The sequence below is a fragment of the Halichoeres trimaculatus genome, unplaced genomic scaffold (genome assembly GCF_033239565.1).
Source record: "Halichoeres trimaculatus isolate MK-OKI-2021-1 unplaced genomic scaffold, fHalTri1.1 fHalTri1_scaffold_20, whole genome shotgun sequence".
In the NCBI taxonomy this organism is placed as follows: domain Eukaryota; kingdom Metazoa; phylum Chordata; class Actinopteri; order Labriformes; family Labridae; genus Halichoeres; species Halichoeres trimaculatus.
In genome coordinates, this window is record NW_027437198.1 from 21,844,776 (window position 1) to 21,868,799 (window position 24,024).

Here is a 24,024-nt window from a genome sequence, read left to right on the forward strand (position 1 = left end):
CAGGGAGGGGAGTGAGCGGGGAGGGGGTTCGGTGGTATCTGCTCCGGTGGACCAATCAGGTCAGACTTGCTCCTGATTGGTCAAAAAAGGGAATCGCTGATGTCAGCAAATCCCCAAAATCCAAACAGCTTGTTTTAGGTCAGGATTTTACATTAACAAGCACTACTAAGTATAGGTTTTGTCATTAAACATCACATTTTGTGGGCTGGGAGGAAAGCCAAAGACTCACAAATTTCACTAAAAGACTTAACGACTCTGACTGCACAACTGCTACAATGGCGGCGCCTGTGACGGGAGAATTTTGGCTTCAACTGTACAATGGTAAATGGCAGAGCCCCACTGTCCACGCTATATACAGTCTGTGATACCAACTAGCTAAAATAAACATTGCCCTGCAGCTCCTCAGAGTGCAGCAGGTGACACAAAGTGTTTCTAAAAGTGTCTTTAAAAATAAATAAATAAAAAAAAGTAATTTAACAGCAGCCCTGTGCATCACCTGAGCAGCTGAAGTGTCAAAGGTGTTACAGTTTTATTTTCAGCCTTGACTTTACAGCCAGATGTAAAACAATAGATGAGGATCCTATGAGTCAGAGAGCACAGGAAGGTGGAAACACAGACCCGATGAGTGAGCTGTTGTGATAAAAAAGCTGCTGCTGAATATTTTTGGATGTTTCCCTGCTGGTAGAAACCTGTCAGAAGTCCAAACCCTGGGTAGCTCCTTTGACAACTGACGTGCTTTAAGGTTTATTTGATTTTCAGTGAATGAAAAATGTCTTTTCCCATGACAAAGAGAGGAGCATGTACTTTAAAAATATTATTCACACTCTGTAACTTTAGTGCAGGAAATTGAGAATCTTAATGTGCTGTTAAAAAGTGGTTACTATCTGATGTATGGTCTGTTTTCATTACAGGTGTTGTGTCATTTTAACTTACAGTAAAGTCAACAATCACTGTGAAGTGGATTGAACTGAGTGATCTGACCCATGAACGTCACATTTCTAACATTTTCCTGTTGGTCTTTTCTCTCTCCAGCTGTCCTGTTCTCCTTCACTACAGCACCTGAAGGCTCTGATATTTTTAGACCTTCTCCACGTCACAGCTGCATCTTTGGGCCGGCACGCAGGAGATTCTGCAAATTCCTTCTTAAGGTAGTCCAAAACACTTTTGATGCTCAAAGTTTGTCACCACCCAGCTTCCCTGTTCCTCCTCAAGCTGTTTTAAATACCTGATTCTGATTGGTCACAACCAGTGGCGTGCGCAGACTTCTTGTAGGGCAGGGGCAAAAATAAAAAAAGCACATACAGCATGTTATGGCCTTGGAGAGGGCACTACTTTTCATATGTTTTTGAGGTGAACTTTAGTGGGCAGTTCATCATGTTTTATCCAGACGAGGGAGGACTTAAGTGTGTTTTGCCAACTAGGAGGGCACGTTACCACCCAATTGGGTGTTGTAGGTCTCAAGTCGACACTTTGGCACATCATTTAACTACAATTGGGCCTCAACAAGGGGTGGGGGAAAATTAAAAAATTGGAATTTGGGGATTTTTTGTTTGACAATATCAAAATCTGGATTTTTTTGTCATTTTTTTTCAAATTCAAATTCTTCATTATAGTCTTTGTTTATAAACTGTTAAAAAAAGTAACCACTTCTCTCCAGCAGAGGGTGAAATGTTTCTCTGACTCACATGAAGTGCATTTGATGGGAAGTATGGCTCCTGATATAGTCTGTGGACACTATCCCTATCATTTAACTTTTTCACATGGTGTAGCGCAGGGGTGGCCAACCAGTCAGTGACCCAGAGCCACAAAAATGACTGTGGTACCACAAAGAGCCACATCACACACAGGGTCTAACACACACTTTCTCTTACACATAAACAAAATGACATAAAATGAAAAGCAACACATTTCCATCTATCTGTCTATATAGATAGCTATGACCACATGAGTGATTGAGGGGAGCACATGTAGAGAAGAGAAACCGAAACTTAAGTATCAATCCCATCACCCAAGTACTGATCAATACTGATCCCAACGTAGGCATCAATATATCAATATTTTAGGTTGATCAGAACACCACTACTCACAACTATATATAGATCTTTATGTATATATTTTTTATGAATGGATCGAAGAGCCGGACACTGAAAGGCAAAGAGCCACATGCAGCTCGCGAGCCACAGGTTGGCCACCCCTGGTCTAGCGTAAAAAATACCAAACTAAAAACTGCAAAAATCATAAATATTGAAGAATCACAATTTAATTGATTTAATTTGGCACCTCAAAAATCGTTATAAAATTGAATCACGAGAATAGAAAAGAATAGAAAATGCTTTTTTTATTACCAAGGGGAAATTCAGGATATAGCATATCGTCCCAGCCCTTGCCTTGGGCAGGGGTGGCTGTCCCCTCTGCCCCCTCTGCCCCCCCCCTCTGTGCACACCACTGGTCACAACCCAGTCATATTAAAAAACAACAGAAGAGGTGAAGTCGGAGAACCTGATCACGCACTGTGCCGGTTTCAGGATATGACTTTTTATTCTGTTTTGTTTTATTATATCTGAGGTGCCATGCAAGATAAAGTCCTTACAAATTTTGTATTTTATAAGTCCCCTTTAAAACCAACACAGAGGATGCACCATTAAACCAGTTAAAGATAAAAAAACTCATCCAACCATGCTGTAACTTAAAAAAACATCAACCAACTCACGACAAACCAAGTTGCAGATGGAAGTTGGTGCCTGTTGACCCTGTGGCAAAAAGATGAGGCGAGCTGTTTTGAATTTCCTGCATTTGCAACATTTTGGAATCACAGCGCCTTCAAGTGGTGAGGCTGGGTATTGCAGAGCCAACAGGAACGATGATTGAACAGATTATCACACAGGCTGTATAATATTAGGCCCTTCAGTAAATACAAACACTCAGATGCTACTTTTATCCATCCTATCCCTCTCCTCCTTTGTGTGTGTGTGTGTGTGTGTGTGTGTGTGTGTGTGTGTGTGTGTGTGTGTGTGTGTGTGTGTGTGTGTGTGTGTTGCAGTCACCATATGTTGACACACTGCTTCGGTGTGCAGAGTTGGACCAGTGTCATGTGATCAAACAAGGAGCCCTGCAGAGTTTTGCATCTGTTGTTGTTGTTTGTGGTCGTCGTCCCGTGCGCTGCCTGAACACTTGTATAACAGTCGAAGTTTTGTGTTGGAGCTGGAAACGGACGCTCTCATCTATTATGCACAGAGACAAGAAGTGTTTTATGACTTCTGGCTGCCAAATGTGATAATGCCTTAAATATTTCAGAGGGCTCTGAGGGGAGGCCAGGTACTGTGAATGCTTCCTCTTAAGGCTTTAGATACTATTCCCACATCTTTTATTCATCTGCAAGTGCGATTTGAGACGTGCATTTACAAGTTCAGTGCAACCGAACCCTCTGCTTTTTTCCTCAAAGAGGGTTTTATACTAATTGTTGATGCTCCATTTGTTAATGTGCTCTCATGCATTTAGCGTCACAGAGCCGCGTTATGGGGCAGGGCTGACTGACGGGATAATTGCAGGGAAAATCTTTTCTGGATGGTAAAAAAGAGGATTTCAGGACCAATTTATTCGCTGACGGTCGTCCAGATTGGATTGTTTTTGTCTCTGTGTAAGAGAGCTACTTATTTTAATCTGTGAGGAAGAAGGAAGCAGCTAAAGTGAACATATTTTAACCTTATTTTCTCACTTTATTGGTTTTCCTTTCATCAGATTTCACAGAGCTTTCTTTAAGAATGGATGGACTTCCTGTTAACTCGCCTCACATGTAGAGCTGGGAATGAGGTGTTAAAGTAATCCCACAGGACACAAGATTTAACTCATGCTTTAAGTGGTTTCCTATAAGGATAGATCCGACGTTGCTGCGTTGTTAACAGAACATAAAAGACAGAAAGAGAGGCTGAGACGACGAGAGGATGACCTTAAACATGTCCGTTCACTTTGCAGAGCTGATTGAGTTTTTCACGGCCTCCGTAAAATTTGACAACATGCTATTAAAATGCTAATTGTGCTTTAGATCAAGCTCTGGGCTCTCTGTAATCCAGCCTGGCTGGCGTACATCTCGTACAATGTCTCGTAAAGTGACAGTTGACATCATACAGTGTCATAAGTTGATGCTTCTTTGATCCACCCTTCGCTTCTACGTGATCACGTAAATCACCGTGTCATCTGCAATCAAAGCGTCGGCGTGTCCGGATCAAACACACCCGGGATCAAAGGTTCAGAGAGAGACGGGATTATTCAGGAGGGAGAGGTGTGACTGAAGAGTCTGGGGCTGAGCCAAGGAGAGGATTGACTGAAACTGATTAGAGTCACAGAGGAAGACACAAACTGGGTCTAACAGACTCACGATAGGAGCCAGCCTCAAGTGGCCACTCTGGGTACTGCAGTTTTTCACATTTCAAGCCTAAGCTTTGTGAAAACTGAACGTCTAGTTGAAAGAATCTCGTTAAGCATCTTTATATGATTGAATTTTGCGAAAACTTACATCACTTGACCCGGCAGCCCAGTGGCACCCATTATTTGACGGCTGTGATCCTTTCATGATCCTTTCATCCTGGTATCGTTAAAGCTGGACTCGCCCGTCTTTCACCTTTCCCACTGCTATTACACATTTAGAAAGTACTCATTAAATTTAACCTGCTCACATCCTCCATCTATTAAGCACTCATTGCCTGTGCAGCAATAAAAATTCATTACAGTGAATCCTGGTATTTGAGCTCTGGATACGTGCAGAGTTTCATTCCCTGGTTCCCTCAGGCGGCTCCACTAAAACATAATTTCAGTTTCTTTCTCGGCGCTGTGAGGCCTTGTTTTTACTGACAGAAACACCTGTACCGTGACATTTCTCAATTATCTCTTGGTTGTAGAGCGGTATTTTGTTTACTCGCCATGTTTGATTACAAGGAGCCACATATTGCTGTGACAGAGAGCGTCAGATCACTGCAGGCGGATATAAAAATGACACTTTCATAACTGCTGTTTATTGTCACCTGGAAGCGTGGATGTCTTCTGCTCACTGTACATCCTGCTGCTGTCAGGCCTGCTGTGAGGGAGACATCTGAAAGGGAGTCTCAGGCTGCGTGATTCAGGGCACAGTGCCGGGAAAAAGCAATCCAGGCTCCCCCTTATGTAACACTTAGCTGCTTTCTTCAAGCAATTACAGCAGCAGATTGCTTTTTGCCACAACAAAGTCATCCAAATGTTGCTTCTGATTTGACTTTCTCGGGTAATTTGGCCTGCAGCTTTACACATTTCTAATTCAGGAGGAAATCTAATTTTGTGCTGTAGGATATAAGTCCATTCATCCCTGACTGTAAGGGAGATAACATGCTCATGAGCAGGTGAGCTGCCATGCATTAACGGTACATTAGGATTATTATGTTTATGGTTTAACACCCTGAACATGTGATACTCCTTCCATCACATTCAGCCCGGCCGTTTAACACACTCTGATGTTGTTCTCCCAGCATTCACTGCTCATTCCTGTAACACTGTACTGTTGAGAGTAATTCAGAGTCGGGCGTCATTACATTTGTTGCTGGCACAAAGTGCAGCCACAGTGGAGGAAAACAGGTATAAGGAGAAAATGGGAGGACTATTACAGCCCTTGAGAGGGAATAAGATTAACTGGCTCTCACACACTCAGGGTTATTATCAGGTTTAGTGCTGAAAATGTGTTTCACAGTTCACATGATGTAAGCTAACAAAAGATGCTTTGGGGAAATCTCTTTGAGCAAACAGAAGATGATGAAGCAATGTGAAGAATAATCTGAAATACATTACAGCATCATTAATTAATAGATTCTATAAAAAGGAACTGTGAGGAGGATCTGTTTGGATTGCAGCGACACTTTTTAGCCCGTAGTCATGACTCTTAACAAGGCGTGTGTTTGGTTTGGAAATCAGATCAGATCTTCTTTATAACTCTACTTTTCTTTGTTCAAGACAACTTTTTACTGGATATGAGGTAAGGTATTTATCAGCAGTGAAGTAGAGCTATGGTTTGAAATGTGACAACAAGCAAACTTTGTCAGTTTGTACCGTAGTTAAGTAGCCAGCTATATTTAGCTCTACTCACAGCCTGGTGCTCTGAGATGTGTCTGTAACTTGTAACGTTGGTAAATAGCGGTGTCCCAGTCCCAGATATTAATATCAGATATCGGTCTGATATCAGCAAAAATGCATCTAAAATCTCCGCTATAAGCAGTTTCTGTTACCCATTGGTTAATAATAAATGGGTCAGTTTTTCCTCATACCTACTGTTGCTGACGACTGTTCTTTGTTTGAATAATATCACTTAATCAAGCCTTTTCTAACATGACAGACATACTACAAAATAAGTAATAGAAGTATGCATGTTAAATGCTGATATCGTATCGGATTAATTTTGGTATCGGCCAATACTCAATGCTGCAGTATCGGTATCGTATCAGAAGTGAAAATGTAATATCAGGACATCCCTTTTGGTAAATCCTGGCCATGTCCTGGCAGTCATCTACCAATCAGAGCTAACGTAACCTCACTCTTCATTTTATTGATAGACTCTCAAGTTTGAACAGACCACTGCAGAATAACTGCTGACTGTGGGTTGGAATCAACATTAGCACAAACAGTTTAACCTGTGTTTTAGCTTTCAGTTGGAGGTTTAGCCTTTAGCTTGTGTTTTAGCCCGTTTTAGCTTGTAGAGACTTGCTGAAAAGCAATCCAGACCCTATCAGGAAGCTGAGAATTAGCATTTAGGAAAAATGGAGCTAGGGATTGACAGACGGATCGGGCGGCGTCGGCAGTGATGCATACGCTATACTGGTCCATTGAGGTCAATCTACGTTCCAGCCTTCACGCATGGCCACAAGCTGTGGGTTGTGACTGATAGAACAAGATCGCAGATACAAGCGGCTGAAATGAGTTTCCTCCACAGGCTATCTGGGCTCAGCCTTAAGGATAGGGTTCGTAGCTCGGACATCCAGGAGAGGCTCGGAGTAAAGCCGCTGCTCCTCTGCATTGAGAGGTCTGGGAGGAGACTCCAAGGTAGACCCAGGACACAGAGAGATTGTATCTCTTGACTGGCCTGGGAACGCCTTGGTACCCCCCCAGAGGAGCTGGTGGAAGTGGCTGGGGACAGGGGTCATTGGTCTTCGCTGATGGCACTGCTGCCCCTGGGACCCGGACCCGGATAAGCAGTGGAAAATGAAATGAAAATGAAATGAAATAACCTATATATTGGTGCTGATTATCTAATTTTAAAGTGTGGATTACCATCAGGTAAACAGAAGGGAGACTTCTCCTGGATCACTTAGAAACTCTGCATTACTGTAATGTTGTTTCCCTTTACCACACACCAGGGTTTCCATCTGCGGCTGGTGTATGTGGTGACGATGCCTGTTGTGTCCAAAGCAAGGAACTGCCTTTAAACATAGAGGCTGATTCTGTCTGGTTTTCCGATTACTTTGTTTCTGTTTTAAAGCCATCTGACTGTATTTTATGTGTCACCATGAACTGGCTGAAAATAATTACTCTACTTACTCATGATTGGTCAAACCCTCTAGATATATCACATCAATCAGCATTTCCAAAGTAGGGTCTGGATCCCCTGGGGTTTTGTAAATTGTCCGTCTATCTAAAACTATTCATGATTGCATATTTTATCCATTTTGTAAAATTAGAACTAAAAGCAGAGGCTACATTTTCATATAAAACTACACAAAAAGAAAATATTTGATGAAAAGATTAGTAATTTAATGGTGGCATGCTTTGAATATTGTAATACTGGATCCTGTCCTGCAATCCAGGCACCAGCAGAGGAGCTGTGGGCACAGGGGCAGCAGTAAAAGTTGTGATGTTTGCATCATGTATGCTTAAAGGTGTTAAGGTAAAAATCATCAACCTTCTGCTACAAACACCTGCTGACCTCATGACTTTGTGTTTTGTGCAGTGAAGTTTTTGGTTGTTGCTCGCCTGAGTCTCAGATTTGTATCTCAGTGATTCTCTCCATGCCCTAAAGTCCCTTTCCAAATTGCAGGCTCTGTAACAAATGTTTTTTTTTTTTAATCCATCCCTAACATCCTCTGTGGACAGAACATGACGCCCAGCCTTTGAGGGTTGAACTTTTCAAGATAAAGAGCAGAGCAAAGGTGACGTATGAGGGTCTCACTTCTGCAGCACAAATGAGTCGGAGTGGGTTGTGTTGGATCCAGGGATGGTGATGGGCTCTGTTATAATGAGGGTCAGCAGGGCAGGACAGGAGGTAGAGTGGGCTGTGGGCGCTTTGAGAAGCTGGCACTGAACACTGAGGCTGCTGCAGGAGGAGGAAATAAGTGGAGATAGTCGCTGTTACAGGCACTGACCGCCCAGACTCCGGCTCTCACCTGTTCGCCGTGGAGTGAGTGGATCCTCTGTAATCCAGCTGTCACTCAGACCTGTCTGAACCCTTTCTCTCCTCGGATCCTGTGTCATTTCCCTCTGTCTGCTTTGGGTTATTACTTATTTGATGAGTTGATTCCTTTGTCCAACATTAGTCCTCATTTTGAATACTTAAATGATTTCCTCTGAGCCTTTTAATCTCGGTCTGAGCCGCAGTTATAGGCCAGTTAATTTCAAAGTGAGCTGTTGACACAAAGCCCCAGAAAGTCAATGCTTCGGTGCGGTAGACTTCACGGGTAAACCTGATGTGTTTTTATTGACTCGCAGGTCGTCTTATGTTTCCTCACAGACTCTGCTCTCCCACAGATCAATACCATCACTAACAGTGCTGGAAAGGTTTCAGAGCTCGGCTGTTACTTGAAAAGAAGTTTTCTCCTCTGACAACCGGCTCAGATAATTGGTTAGGATACAATACACGGAGATGTCTCCATACAATACAGGTATCATTAGAGGCGGGTCACATGTGCAGTGTGCAGGCAGCGGGGGAGCACATGAGACAGAGATAAAGAGCAGGGTTATTAAAAGACGCTCCTGTGCAGGAATGCAGCAGGCGGTGACCGGTTTGAGGAATGGAGGAAGATTTAAAACCAGGCGGGAGATTTTCCCCAGGATCCTGGAGTGTGATCTAAGATGTGCTAATGGTGCTAACGCTGATCCTTTTGCAGATAAATAGCTTTGATTAAAAAGATTAAATTGACGCCAAAGGGAACATGTGATGAATAAAAGTGAAAAGAGTTCAGTTAATGATGTTTTATGATGTATTTTGTTGGTGAAGACTTGCAGGAAATAGTTGAGGCTGGGAGTTGAACCAGCAGCTGCTGCACTGAGGACCTTGGTCTTCATACCTGATGCTGCAGCATGAGAAAGAAGGTGAGTAAAAGCCTCAGTTTGCTCCTGATCAAAGCCTAACTCAGGTGAGAGGAGGATGGAGAGGATGGATGGGGGTTGTGAGTAATGTTGCTTCTTGTTCCCTTTCGTGCATATTTGATGTTTCTCGTCGCAAACCACTGATGTGTTCAGCTCTCGTATGTGCCGGCGAAGAACTGAGGCGCCGACTGATTTGGCAGATGAAAGCTGTCAGCGCCACCTTCACCATTCAGGAGACTTGAGAATAATATTACATCAGAGCCTTTTGTGACTGGAGAACAATGGTACTGAGTCTGAATAGAGCTTAGATGGGATGAAAACTGAAAACACCAAAAGGTGGAGTGTGTGAGTGTGCATGTGTGTGTGTTGGTAAAGCTTGGTTTTTATATTCAGCTCAGGAACGTTTACTGTAAACCAGGCTTTAATGTCATAAAGAAAGAGGATTTCTACATTTATAAGGCCAAACATTTATTCTCTGAAGTTTAACAAGAAATAGATTCAGTGTCTCTTTTTCCCTGTTTGCGTCAGGGCATAAAATGTGTCAGACTTTGGACAGTTTGTGGGGTAAAAAGGTGATGTAAAAGCAAGACAGAGGCGCTGCTCTGTCTTCTTTGTCCGTTTCCTTTCATTTTTTTTTTTTTATCTCTTTTACATCATCTTTTTATTTGGAGTGGGTCATTACTTTGTATGGCTCATTTGTTGGTCATGAACACCAGACTTTTTTTGTCTTCAGTGATATTTTTACTACTTTTTCTCCTGTGTTTGTCTGGAGATTCTACATGTAACCATGGCTGCATTGTTTACATGTAAAATCAGCTGTTAGCAGCCTGTAGCATGTCAATGCTAACTGGTGCTAGGCCTGATATTTCCCCATAAGGTCAGGAGAAGGAGGTGAGGATAACGTGCTGGTACTAAGGTGAGAGCCAAGAAGCAACGACATCGACCTGTCCTCCCATCCATCGTTATTGGGAACGTAAGATCTATCTCCATTAAGATGGACAAGCTAGCTATGCTAACCAAGCAACAGAGGAATACCAGAAGGCAGAGTTGCATTATGCTATTCACAGACATGGCTAACGGAGCTAACATCAGACACCACATTGGAAGAGCTTCACCTGCTGTGAGCAGACAGGAGACTGAACAGACTAGGTGGAGGTGGAGGCTGGCTGAACTGGATAATGATGGACAAGCTGTCAGCATCTATTTTCTTATGGACCTTTTTGAATTTTCCATACACTTTCTTACTTTTGTTTTCTTGATTGCTGCTGTGACTCCTCCTGAATTTCCCCTCGGGGATGAATAAAGTATTTTCTATTCTATTCTATTCTATTCTATTCTATTCTATTCTATTCTATTCTATTATTATTCTATACTATTCTATACTATGTGTAATTTTATTTTACTTTATTTTTCTCCCAATGCATGCTGCTACCTTTTTTACTTGCCCTGTACTGCTGCAATACTTGAATTTCCCCTCTGGGGATCAATAAAGGATTATCTTATCTTATCTTATCTTATCTTATTACTGTTAATTTACTGAATGTCTTTTCTTCACATCAAAATTGTCCAACAGACAGTCAGTCTGCGATCTGGGGGCTTTTCCAGGACTTGCGCTAAGGTACAGGGTACTCAATCTGGACTCGACTCAGATTTTTTCTTTGATGACTCAGACTTACCTCGTACTCTAACACCAAGGACTTGAGACTCAACTTGGACTTCATCTAAAGTGACTCGACTATAACACTGTTAAGGTCGTTATTAAGAGTTAACCCTTTGAACACAGGTGTATGTCTTGAGCTGCTGTTGTTTAGCTGTGTTTGGATGGTTGCTGTACCTCAGTGAAACGCTGTCAGAGCCGTTTCTCTTTGTGACTCATGCACAAACACACACACACAGAGGACAGTGTAGCTGCTCCATGTGAAGATGAGTCAGTGCTGGGAATTTAAATGTGTATTTTGGAGCATCTGATGTGACAGCAGTGGAGGAAGTAGCTTGTATTTAATACTGAACAATAAGGCGCTCGGATAGGCCTGTAATGTTACCGTGGTTAAAGTGATGGAGAGGGGGACAGATCCAAACTGAAGGCTTGACGTGATCAAAACACAGTGTCAGGGAGAGTCAGAATCCTAAATGTGTTTGAATTCAGCAGAGGTTTGCTTGTCGGGACGTAGAAATGTACTTAATAATCCTGTGTGATACCAGCAGAGCAGTGGTTTGCCATAATCCCTGGACATTTGCTCTCCCCTCCCCTCCAGCCAGGACAGGACGCAGTAGCCAGACTCTAATCCAAGGTCACTTTACATCCATCATCAGGTTATGTAACGTTTACTTTTTGGGGTAGTAAGTGATTAAAACGTCTGGAACAGAGCTCCTCAGAGTCACGACTCATCGGTCATTAGTTTAGAAGTGTTGTGAGGAAATGATGTGCAGACATCAGAAATAAACCTTCTTGGAGGTTTTCTGTCTCAGACGAGCCACAAAGGGGAGCCTGAAAAAGAACAAAGACTGTGACACAAAAATAGACGCTTAAAGCCAGAAAACAAAGATAAATGGATTATTTTAGCATTTAGTGAAGGGTTATATAAGAACAGGAATCATTTATTCTTGTAGCTATGAACTGTTAGATTTCCTGACACATTAGTTTGTCCTGTGAACGGTGGATAATGGACAGAGATGTAAGGAAGGTGTAGCATGCTTCCTTCTCATCATCATTTCCTTTCTCCAGCCGAGACAAACACCAGCAGCCTGCTGTTCATGAAAACACACAACTCCCTCCACTCCCACTTTGATGTGTGTGAAACGCTAACAAGCTTACACCCAGACGACCTGCTTCCTATCAGCTAATTCAATACTGAATTATTCTGTGGCTGATTTCATTTTCACCTCTTTATGAGCAAACACGTCAGGGGCGGCCTGGGTGATTCAAATCCTCTGAAAACAAGGCGAGTAAAGCAAACTGTGGCTTCTTCCTGCATCATTTCACATTTTCTGACATGAGGCCAAAGTTTGGGGACAGCTCACTATCAATACCAATCAATATATATATTTATATATATATATATATATATATATATATATATATATATATATATATATATATATATATATATATATATATATATATATATATATATATATATATATATATATATATATATATATATATATATTAGTGCTGGGCACGTTAACACGTTATTTTCACGTTAATCCGTCAATCTATTAACGCCGTTGAATATTTTATCACACTTTAGTGCATGTTGCTCACATGCTTTTATTTTGTAAATGTCTGTTGCTGACCGCAGCGGAACCGGAAGTGAAATTGGCGGAAAAACATGATGAGTAACCAAAAGAAGCATGGAGAAGAGGGGCAATGCCACAGAACTTAAAGGCCCTCGCCGCTTAGTGTATCAGTCCGCGCGCACGTGGTGCCAGATATAAACAAACGCAGCTAGTCTGCCAGGACGAAGAGACACGATGAGAACTAGAGCATTATTTAGCGGCGTTTTTGTGTGAAAGTAACGCACTTAAAATTCTCTAAATAAAGCGTGAATGCAGACTGATATCAGATTTTTTCAGTGGGAGTCCGTTTATTTGTGTTTTTGGTCAAGTAAAATATGGCCCCGTCTGAGTGCAGAGGAAACCGACAGAGGAGCAGGGAGGGGGTGTTTGGTGCGAGCGCCCTGGGCTTCTGCTGCACAAAAACACTGCTGTAGGGGTAATTTCTGCCCTAAACCTTGTGATAGGACCCAACTTGTCCCATCCCTGAGTATCACTTTAATGCCCTGACAGTGGCAATACACTTTAATTTTGTAAATTTGATTTGCACTAAATATGTGATTTAACTATTACTGCATACCAAGTACTGATTTAGTGTTTGCATGACAGATGTTATGGCACTTTTTTTCATATGGCAGAACATTCCAATAAAAGTGCACTATACACTGGTTTTTAATTCATTATTAGATTTTGAATTTACAATGCAATTAATTATGATTAATCAGGGAAATCATGCGATTAATTAATTAAAAGTTTTAATCGTTGCCCAACCCTAATATATATATATATATATATATATTCCAAAAAGGGCAATTTAGAGAACATGTCGTGACTCTCAAGAGGGCACTTTGGTGTGTGTTTTGGCTCCCAAAAAAGCACTTTAGCATGTGTTTTGGCTCCCAAGAGGGCATTCTAGCTCACATTTTGGCTACCAAAAGGGCAATTAAGAGCACATGTGGCTCTCAAGAGGGCATTTTGGTGTGTGTTTTGGCTCCTAAAAGGCACTTTGGTTTTGACTTCTAAGAGGGAAAGTTGTCGCAGTTGACGCTTTGACACAAAAGGACACAGAGAACATGTTAAGCTCCCAAGAGGGCACTCTAGCTCTTGTTTTGGCTCTCAAGAGGGCACTTTGGTGTGCATTTTGGCTTTCATGAGGGCAAGTTAGGGTGGGTTTTGACTCAAGTGGGCACATAGCACTTGTTTGGCTCCCAAAAGGCACATTAGAGTGCGTTTTGTCTTCTAAGAGGGCAAGTTTGTGTGTGTTTTGACTTAAGAGGGGCAGAGCACTTGTTTTGTTCACAAGAAGCCATTCTAGCTCACGTTTTGGCTCCCAAAAAGGCAGTTTGGAGCTCATGTTGTGGCTGTGCCAAGGTGGGCTGTCCCCCCCTGCCCCCCTACACTGCACACCACTGTGATTGAGGGTTTTATTACAGAATGATCTCTAACAAAAGTGTACGACGGCCTCTACACAGGTAAAACTCTGAGGCTCCGGTGTCCAAAAGAAGAACAGAACCTCAGAGATAACAGAAACGCTCTGGTTCAATGACAGAGAGGAACAAACACTTCACAGACTAACAGCAGCACAGCTCGGGGGCACACAAATATAAAAACACATGTTAATAAACACTTCATCCAACCCTTCATCTATTCAGACCGAGAACAGTCGTGTTCCTCTGCCACACTCACACTCTCAATAACAAATGGGCGCCCGGCTTTAACAAATTAATCTGATGTGTAGATGAGAGGGCGTTGGTGCATAATGAATCACACTGCTACCCACAAAACAAACACACCGCAAAGATTGGAGAAACACACACAAAAGAGCGAGCTACTGGGTGTCCTTGTGGAGAGGGCCGACATGACCGCCATTCAACAGATGACTCATGAAAACATGGAGTTTGTAATTATCACCCCTGAAAACAGCACACACTGCTCTGATTGAGTTTTATCCCTCTGAATCACATGGTCTGTCTTTGTTCACACGTCTCATCTGTGTTCAGAAAGAAGGGGCTGAATGGTAATGCTAATGGTAGCTTAGCTTATGGTAAAGTTGTGGTTTAAACTCACCTGTGACAAGGATTACAAAAGGGCACACCAAAAAAACAAAGGTAAGAAAGTGTATAGAAAGTGCAAAAAGGTTGTTCAAAAAATAGATGATGACAGCTTGTCCATCATTGTCATCATTGTCAGCCATGGTTACATGTAGGATCTCCAGACAAACACAGGAGAAAAAATAGTAAAAATATCACTGAAAACAAAACCAGTTTGGTGTTCATGACCAACAAATGAACCATACAAAGTAATGACCCACTCCAAATGCAAAGATGACGAAAAAGAGATAAAAAAAACTAAAAGAAACGGACAAGGAATAGGCAGCCACAACCAACAGGATGGCGCCTAGTCAATGTCTGTTGTTGTCTGTTTATGTCTGTTAAGCTGGATTTTATAGTGACAGTTAAGAGTCTCTTCTAGAAACCTTAGCTGAATTAAATAGACTGAAAGTAAAATGCTTACAGATGAAAAATAGGCACACTCCGAGAGAGTCAGGAAAAATAATGTCACAACCACCACAAGAAAACGCATGAAAAACTTGTGAATAGCACATCTCCACAATTGAAATAAATAAAAAATGTTCCTGTCTTTTTTTTTTTTCTGAGAAAGCGAACATGTTGCTCTGCATTTGCCAAGGTTAGCTGTAAAATTTCTAAAAACAAACCGCACAACCCAGCACATCTCAAGCACATCTCAAGCACAAACCCATCTGTTAGCCATAGCCTGAAACTGATCTGCTATTTGGAGCTTAGACCAGAAGAAATTATGAATATAAATTAACAAAGCAATCAATGATAAACAAGCCAGAGTCCTCAAAGTCAAAGTCATCGGGAATGAGTCCCACTCGAGTCACAAGTCCAACTTACTCGGACTCCAGAATGATGCTCAGTAATTATCAGCCAAAGTGCATGCAGACTACATCAACACAGCTCCTGTCAGACTGCAGGTAAAGGAGACTTTGTGCACTTTTAAGTACACCCATGTGATTCTGCACAAGCATAAGTCCAGATTTACTCACACACATCCTCACTAATGGCCTCCACCTGGATCATCGATCTCCTCCCCCTCCTGTGCTCCTGTCTCAGAGGGAGCCTAATTGCTTTGACACCTCCTCCGGCCAAAAGCTAAATCCTATATGCAGGGAGACACAGGGGAACACGGTATGAAACCCAACTTTATTAACTGTTCCTGACAAAGCTGGTCGTCCTGATTGGAGGACGAGGACAGAGGTTAGAGCCATAACGGGCGTTTGTGAGTTTCATTAAAGGAAACTACAGATTTTTAATGCACTTTAAGGTCAGACAGAGTAAAGGTCAGACGTCTCAGAGCATCATTTCACACTCTCATCCTCCAGAGAGCCTCCACTGCCTCTCCTCCTCGTCTCTACTGTCACCTGCTCCTGATGATCTAATAACAGCAGCGCTGCAGTCTAGACGCTCTAACCAGACCACAGACTTCATTATGAGTCTGATGCGTCTCGTGCAGCAAACTTTACACTGAAGCGTCCCCTGCTCTCCTTTGAACAGCGAGTAATTGAAGACAGATTACATCTCCAGCACTATAATAACTGTTGTCCATTAGCCTAATGACGAGCCTCAGTTTAGTCTCTAGTGTCAATTATCCTGACATGACACACACGCTCTTTGTCTATTTGCACATAAATTGATCTTTTCATCTCAACACGCAGCTGTAATTAAAAGAAGAGTGTGTTATTAAAGGGAGATCACTCAGACTCATTTTTAAAAGACGGTTCTCATCCTCTTTGCAGATACACTAATTAGCTCCTCATCTTAAGACGGAAATTCTCTTTTCTGCTCCACAAAGAGGAAAACTCCACAGACGTCCTTTTTTAACTTCTGCTCTGAAATCATCCGCTCTGTGTGTTTGGTCAGAAGCAGCTTGTGAGCTAAGCTAGCTGTTTTATTGATGATGACTGTTGCATCTTGGGTTTGCAGAAGAGTTGAATTTGCTTTCTTGCTGGAGTGAGATGAAAGGTTGATACCTCTCATGTCTGACTGACTGAAGTTGTTTCCAGGCAACTAACAGCACCACAGAGAGCCCACTACGTGATCCCACTACGTGATCCCACTTCTTACCACAAACGTTTGGATCACAGGTGTTTCAGGCACGTCCGGCTCGGAGCAGACCTCAGGGCGGACCCAAAGCTACCTGGAGGGATGATATCCCACCTGGTCCTGTGGTGCCTCAGGGTTCCCCTGGAGGAGAGGGGAAGGGTTGCTGGCTCGATTTACTCTTTGACCTGACCCTGGATTAGTGAAAGAAACTGGATGAATTGTTGAGAAGACAAAATAAGTCTGCTAGGGGTGGTAGGAAAAAAATCCATTCACATAAGTATGGGGATATTTTATTTTACCATTTCAATTTTTTTTTTCAAAGTGAAATCCTTCATTTAGTCTTTGTAACCTGGGTTGGAAAAAAAGTTTCAGTTACCACTTTTCTTCAGCAGAGGGCAAAATGTTTTATTTGATTATCTAGTAACAGCTCCTGATCAAGAGGCAAGCTTCTGTCTAAAACATGAGACAATGCAGAAGTGATAACATCTGCTGTTTCTTGAGTGTCCGCTTCAGGCTGGCCCCAGAAGTTATGGAAGTCACAAACACAACAAGCCAAAAAAAGCCGCTTTCACAGCAGAAGTCAACATATTTACAGCCTGCTTCAAAAAATGTCTTCTGTCTTAATCGCTAATTTCACTATGGGCACACACTGTACGGGGCTGAATTTTTTTCTAACTCGGCAGTTCAGAGGATATTAAGATCGTGAGCTTGCCCAATCAGAGGTGCAGCTCACCTCATGTGACTGACTGGTGCCCTATAGCTATACTCGAAGCTCCCACCACTTCTCCGAGAGCCAATTTGCTTCAAAAGTCCGTTTCAGAAACAGACGGGTGAGGTCGGGGAGACTACATCCATCAGTTATAAGGTCTGTGTTCCTGGGTAGGTCTGTAGGCACTCATCATCATTTAACTTTTCACATTATCTTCTGTTAAAAACGCAAACTAAAAATTGCAAAAATGGGAAATATCAAAGAATTGCAATTTAAACGAAATCAGCATCCCCAAAAACTTAAAAGAATCAAATTTTGGAGAAAAGCATATCATCCCGACCCTAAAGTCTATGCGAGGTCCTGACATGATGATAAAAGTCCACCAGTCCAGTAGAGGGGGCTAAATAGAGAGAATTTTCTGCGTAAAATAGAATAGAATAGAAAATACTTTATTTTTTCCCAAGGGGAAATTCAGGAGGAGTCACAGCAGCAATCAAGAGAACAAAAGTAAGAATGTGTATACAAAGTGCAACAATGTCCATAAGAAAATAGATGCTGACAGCTTGTCCATCATTGTCCAGTTCAGCCAGCCTCCACCTCCACAGGGTCCAGGACTGAGCTTCTTCAGCAGTCTGTTCAGTCTCTGTCTCCTGGATCCTGTCTGCTCACAGCAGGTGAAGCTCCTCCAATGTGGTGTTGGTGTCTGGTGTTAGCTCTGTTAGCCATGTCTGTGAATAGCACAATGCTAATTCCTCTCTGGTAATTCCTCTGTTGCTGAGTTAGCACGGCTAGCTTGTCCATCTTATTGGAGATAGATCTTACGTTCCCAATAACGATGGATGGAAGGACAGGTGGATGTTGTCACTTCTTAGCTTACACCTGAGAACCAGCACATCATCCTCACTTCCTTCTCCTCTGCTTGTGGGGAAACATCTGGCCTTGCACCAGTTAGCATTGGCATGCTACAAGCTGCTAACAGCTGATTTAAAAAAAGTGATGAAAAAGAGATGAAAAATTACAAGAAATGGACAAAGAAGCAAATGTCTGCCACATGAGTCAGATTAAACGTTTTGTGTTCCTGTAGCAAGAGCTGTAATTTCTCTCAACGACTGTTTTTCAAGGCTACAAATTCATGAACTCCAGCTCTGCGGTCTCTGTCGTCTCTGTGGTGAACACTCTGGTTTCTGAGTGCAGGCTTGGACAATGTGTGAGCAAACAGCCGGGATATCTGCTGAAAGGCTGCAGCAGGAGGTGCGTTGTAAAAAGTAGAAGCTGTGACACACATAAACCCTCTCCCTCTCCCTGCAGGTCGCTCATTAAGCGTGCCATGGGGAGCTGGTTTGCCAACCTGCCCGGTGCAGCAGAATGAGGATGAGATGGGACAGAGTCTGCTCTGCAGCAGGCCGAGCAGATGACTCCTCTTATAGTCTCCCTGTCACACATAACTTTTTAGTTGTATCCTCCAGGGGCTGAAGCAACTGTCCTTTAAGGAGCTACTGCACTGAAAAGTTGGGAGTCTGTTACAGTATCTTCATGGTTATCACCTGAGAGTAAGACCTGAGCGGCTCTGAAGTTGTGTTTTCTTTTCCAGTCAACATGTCAGGTGAACTGGGGATGTGTTACCTGTGTTTTCCTGAGGTGTTAGCTTGAAGTCAGGGTTTGGTGGCTGCAGACACAGTTTGCACTATAAGTTTAAATCTGCAGAGCTGCGTATGATTTGACTTATTTTTTAATAATCACTGAAAACAGAAAGTGGAGTTGTGGGGACTGAAAGGAAAGCAGCCAGAGTTATAAGTGGTTCCCATAAGGTTTGAGGAAACTGTTTCATACTATCACTAAAAGATTCTGTAATGCAGCAAACAAAAATTTAACTTGAAGAAATGATGATGGTGATTCTGCCGCATGGAGTCCATATAAACACGTGTGTGTTGGTCTGACAGCGTCTTTCAGACCTGCTGCTGCAGCCTGCAAGGTCATGGATTATTCATGGGACAAAGAAAAGGATGGCACACTGCTGTGGTGTTTATTTCTCCAACAGAGCCAGTCACAATGGGAAAACAAAATGCACCAAAGTCTGAAGTTAATACTTATGACTGATTACAGGTGATGAAGGTCAGTGTCCACTCCTCCTCCTCCTCCTCCTTCTTCATCTCTTAGATTGAGTTGGTCGTAGCGACAGGAATTGAGAGTCACAATTGAGAGAATCTGCAGAAAAAAGGATGATTTAGTTTTTTGATTTCCCGTGGGTTGAAATGATGAAATAATCCTGTAATAAAAAACGTCGGCGCTCACTGTCAGCAGCGTCTGAAAACCGAAACAGCTCGTCAACATCCTCCGTCTTCAATCAATCGACAATTACAACAAACACAGACTGGATCACAAAGAGAATCATGGCGGCTGACAGCCTCCTCTTCAGTTTTACTTTGTGATGAAATTTTCTCTTTATAACAAACAGTTTCATGATCCAGACGGAGATGCTGGGATGGGACGTGGGACAGTCTGTAATAGAGATGAGTTTCTGTTCCCACCTTAAAGTTTTTAATCAGTGAAGAGAAATCTTCAGAGGGAAACGGTGACTCATGATTTCCTTTAATTCTTTTCATGTTTTTAAAGCAGGGGCTGTGCTAGGTTTCAAGAATTATGAATGATTCTGATTATTGATACTCCACTTTTTCTTCTTCTTCTTCATGTTCTTTTCACCTATCCATGACAAAAGCTCTTCTTATCTTGTCTTGGTTGAGTTCATTGTCGTTGCTTTTTGTCACCTTGAACTTAACACTGCAAAAAACTGAAATCTTATCAAGTGTTTTTGTCTTATTTTAAGTAAAAATTATCTTATTATATTGATATGAGCCACATTTAACTTATCAATTCAGTAGAATGTCTTGTATTGTAAAAAAAATCTGCCAATGGAGCAAGAAAAATTTCCTAGAAAATTTGCTTGAAACTAGAATAATGTGTTAATACAAGAAACTTCTCTCCTGTTCCATTGGCAGATTTCTTTAACGTGTTACAATTCAGACCTCATTTTTGTCTTTAAATAACTTGAAATGAGACATTTTTCTGGACTGCCAGGTGAATGTGGCTCGTATTAAGTCTAAAAAGACATTTTCTACTGCAAATACGACAAAATACTTGATAAAATTTCAGTTTTTTTGCAGTGTGAAGTATTTTCCACTTTTGTTGGGGTGCCAGGCATACTGGTCTGACACCAGAAGGTGGAGCTAGAAACACTGCAGTCTGTTGATTGGTGGAAAGGATCGTCACTTCCTGTGTGACAGCGGTGATAAGGAACAACACATAACCCTACCATGTTTGAATATTCAGTCCAGTTCATGAAGAATTGTTTGAAAATTGGCGTCACGAATAGCGTGAAACTACCATCGAAATGAAACGGTTGCATTTTTCTTCTTTTTTCATAACGCTATTACATAGCTTATTCCAGGGGTTCCCAAACCCTAACATGCCAAGGCCCACAAACAGTATTTGCCACAAAAAATGCTCCCCCTGGTGGCTGTTTGCAGTATGGGTCAGAAAATCCATCTCTCCAGTCATTGCAGATGGGCTGTGGTCAAACTTTAAAAAATTAATACTCCACTAAGAAATGTTTCTCTCATCCGATTGTTGTGGTGGTTTGAAGATATCATTTGGCTGCCTTTTATTCAAGTCCTCTTTTTTCTGAAAAAATTGTTTTCATTAGTTTTAAGAGGATAAAAATTTTACTTTACGTAACGTTTAATGATGATTGACAGCTGACATTCGTGTGTATTTTTTTTCGGGGGTTGTAAAACATGTCAGGAGGTAGAGTCAAGAAGTGATTAGACTCTCGAAAGAAAAAAATAATATTTTTGTCAACCAGCTCTAAATGAATTTTGGCTTCAAAACTGTACATTGGAATATGATGAAGCCACGCTGTCCACTCTATATTCAGTCAATGAAATCAACAGACCATTCTTTAAAATATGTAAAGAAATGTTTGCTTGAAGAATTTATTTATTTATTTTTTTCTGTTTTTTAAAATAGCTTAAAAATAGGCACAAACAGCAAGGCCGACACAGATCATGACATCATCATGCTGAAGTTGCAGCTGTCACATAAGGTGCGGTTATGTACAATCGGAAACCTGTGAATCCGACGATTACAGGACTTTACATGTAAAATGTTCAGGACAAATTGTTGTTATAAAAAAATCAGATTTTATTTTTTCCCTCCAAATTTTTGAGGCCCCCCTACCAAGAAGGGCACAGTTGGCTGTGGAAATGCAAACAGGACCAGGCACTACCGATCCAACTCGTACCAACCTGTACTGATCCATACCGAACCACTGGAAAGCTTTCTAAACAGTTGGAGTTTTTTTGTTATAAACAGTCACTTTCACATTGAGATTATCCTTTTGTGGCATGCGTCCTTGCTCTTTGTTCCAGCTGTGAATGTCTAAGTATGTTTTTTTCCTGTAAAATCGCTGAGGTCACTCATGAAACCTCTCTGCTGAATCGTTCTGTTGTTCTTCTTTTCAAAAACGAGACAAAGAGGAACTTTTTCTTTCACTAACACAAACCTTTTCACTTTCTTCTTTGTTTTCTTTGGAAACTGAAGCAGTCAAGAGTCGGCAGAAGTCAGTTTACCTTGACAGAAATTCCATTTGTCTGTTTGCTCTGAGGACTTTTATTCCTTTCACACAGCGGAAACCTCCAGAATGTTTGGATTCTTGTGAGGCTGCTGTGTTGCTTTCGAGCTCAGGAGAAGGCGTCCTTCACTCTACGTGATGGCTGGCTTTTATCCTTCTCTACTTTTAATTAAACTGTCTAACCTCAGGAGCAGCTCATATTTTTCAGAAGCCAGTTTTTCCATCTTTAAAATATGTATTTTTTGTGCCATTGGTGCCAATCCTTCTACCAAATGATCATTGGAGATTCTGGACGAGTTTTTGTATTTCCCATGCTGCTCTGTGTTTGTCAGGGTGTTCAGTCTCAGATGGACTCAGTCGTTTCTATGACACTTAAAGTAACCACTGATCTATGGACTGTATATCTACATCAGACCTGCTGTGTAAGGTGAGGTGAGGACACGAGTGTTTTATCTGATGTCACACTCCTAGTAATTACTCCAACACCTCAAGCAGACCTCTGCACTCAGCTCATACCTTCCTGTGTGTGTATGTGTGTGTGTGTGTGTGTGTGTGAGAGAGAGAGAGAGAGAGAGAGGAAGGGATGGACAGCTCTGTGTGTGCTGTTCTGTGATTGACCTGATTATGGAAAATAGCCCCTGGCTCTTCTCCCAGAGGGTGCAGGGATTGTGGCGTCTTCATGAAATATATTCCTGTTGTGCCGGCTTCTGTCACCAGACGCCCGTGGATAAAGCTCGGCTGTGGCCGGCTGCCAAAGTGTGAGCGTGTGAGCAGGAGACGGAGAGGAGGAGGGAGGGGTTTTGAAGACGAAAAGAGAGGAATAGAAGGAGATTGATGCTGAAGAAGTGAGAGAGTTATGCAGCAGTCGTGTCGTGGCAGATTAACGACATCTTTTATTGATGTTAGCGTCCGGGTTGTAATTGCAGGCGCAGAATGTGGGTCCAGATATTTTACACTTTGCCTCTGTCACTGTGGGAGTGGAGCAACAGAAGGAAACATTAGTGACAACTCTGCCAAATAAACACACTCACATTCAGTCAGAGAACAATGGCGCCAATACAGCTCAGCAAGATTACTGTGTTTAGTGAAAGTGACAATTTCACAGCACATTGGGCTGTTGTTGGGCTTTCTGATGGAATTTTAATTGCTTGGCAAAGTTTCTTTCTTTTTCTCAGAGAGAAATTCTGTTTTTAATTTTGTACCGGGCTCTAATCTGCTTTATTCAAACAAACACGCAGTACAAAGAGTCCACACGGAGGCTAATGGAGGGACACATCAGAAGCACTGATGACAGCAGATACAGTTTTTAATTTGACAAACAAAATTAGGAGTTTGAAGTGGATTGTAGCAAAACCTTTTGGACCGGATTTGCACACACATTGTCGTGAAGACATGACTGTGGGGTGTGTTTGTTTTGGAAATGACTGGAGATCTGATCTTCTTTTTAGCTTTACTTTTCATTGTTCAAGACAACTTCTTACCAGATATAACATGACCAGGTAAGGTATTGACAGTTACGTAGCGCTACGGTTTCAAACGTGACAACAAGCAAACTTTTTCAGTTTGTACCGTAGTTTAGTAGCTGGCTATATTTAACGGTACCCACAGCCTGGTGCTCTGAGGCGTGTCTGTAACTTTTGTGAATCCTGGTTATGTCGTATCAGAGCTCATCTACCAACTCCAACCTCACCAAGCAGAGCTAACGAAACCTCACTCTTCATTTTCTTAACCCGTGTTTTGGCCGTGTTTTAGTCTTACGCTTCTCTTTAAGCCCATAGCTGGCATGTTAGCCTTTAGCTTGTGCTCTATCACTCTCCTGTTTCTTCTGCTCTTCTGTCTCTTTTTTTTTTGGCCAACAGTTAAGGCTGATTTATGCTTGATGCGTCCACGGGGTCTGCACGGCTTCATGAGGATGAATGGCATCATTTTTGCACCTATGCCCCCTCGCGCGGTCCTTTTCACGGGGAAAA

At 42.0% G+C, this 24,024-nt stretch overlaps 1 protein-coding gene across 3 annotated transcripts in view; it reads left to right on the forward strand.

Moving 5' to 3' along the window:
- Positions 1 to 1,036: 1,036 nt before the first annotated feature.
- The window catches only part of pecam1a (platelet and endothelial cell adhesion molecule 1a), a 189,603-nt gene continuing 166,615 nt past the window's right edge, over positions 1,037 to 24,024 (forward strand). For all 3 annotated transcript variants that reach the window (XM_074697545.1, XM_074697543.1, XM_074697544.1), the window contains exon 1: positions 1,037 to 1,148. The gene's annotated coding sequence lies outside the window, so the exon portion shown is untranslated. The remainder of the gene's footprint in view (positions 1,149 to 24,024) is intronic.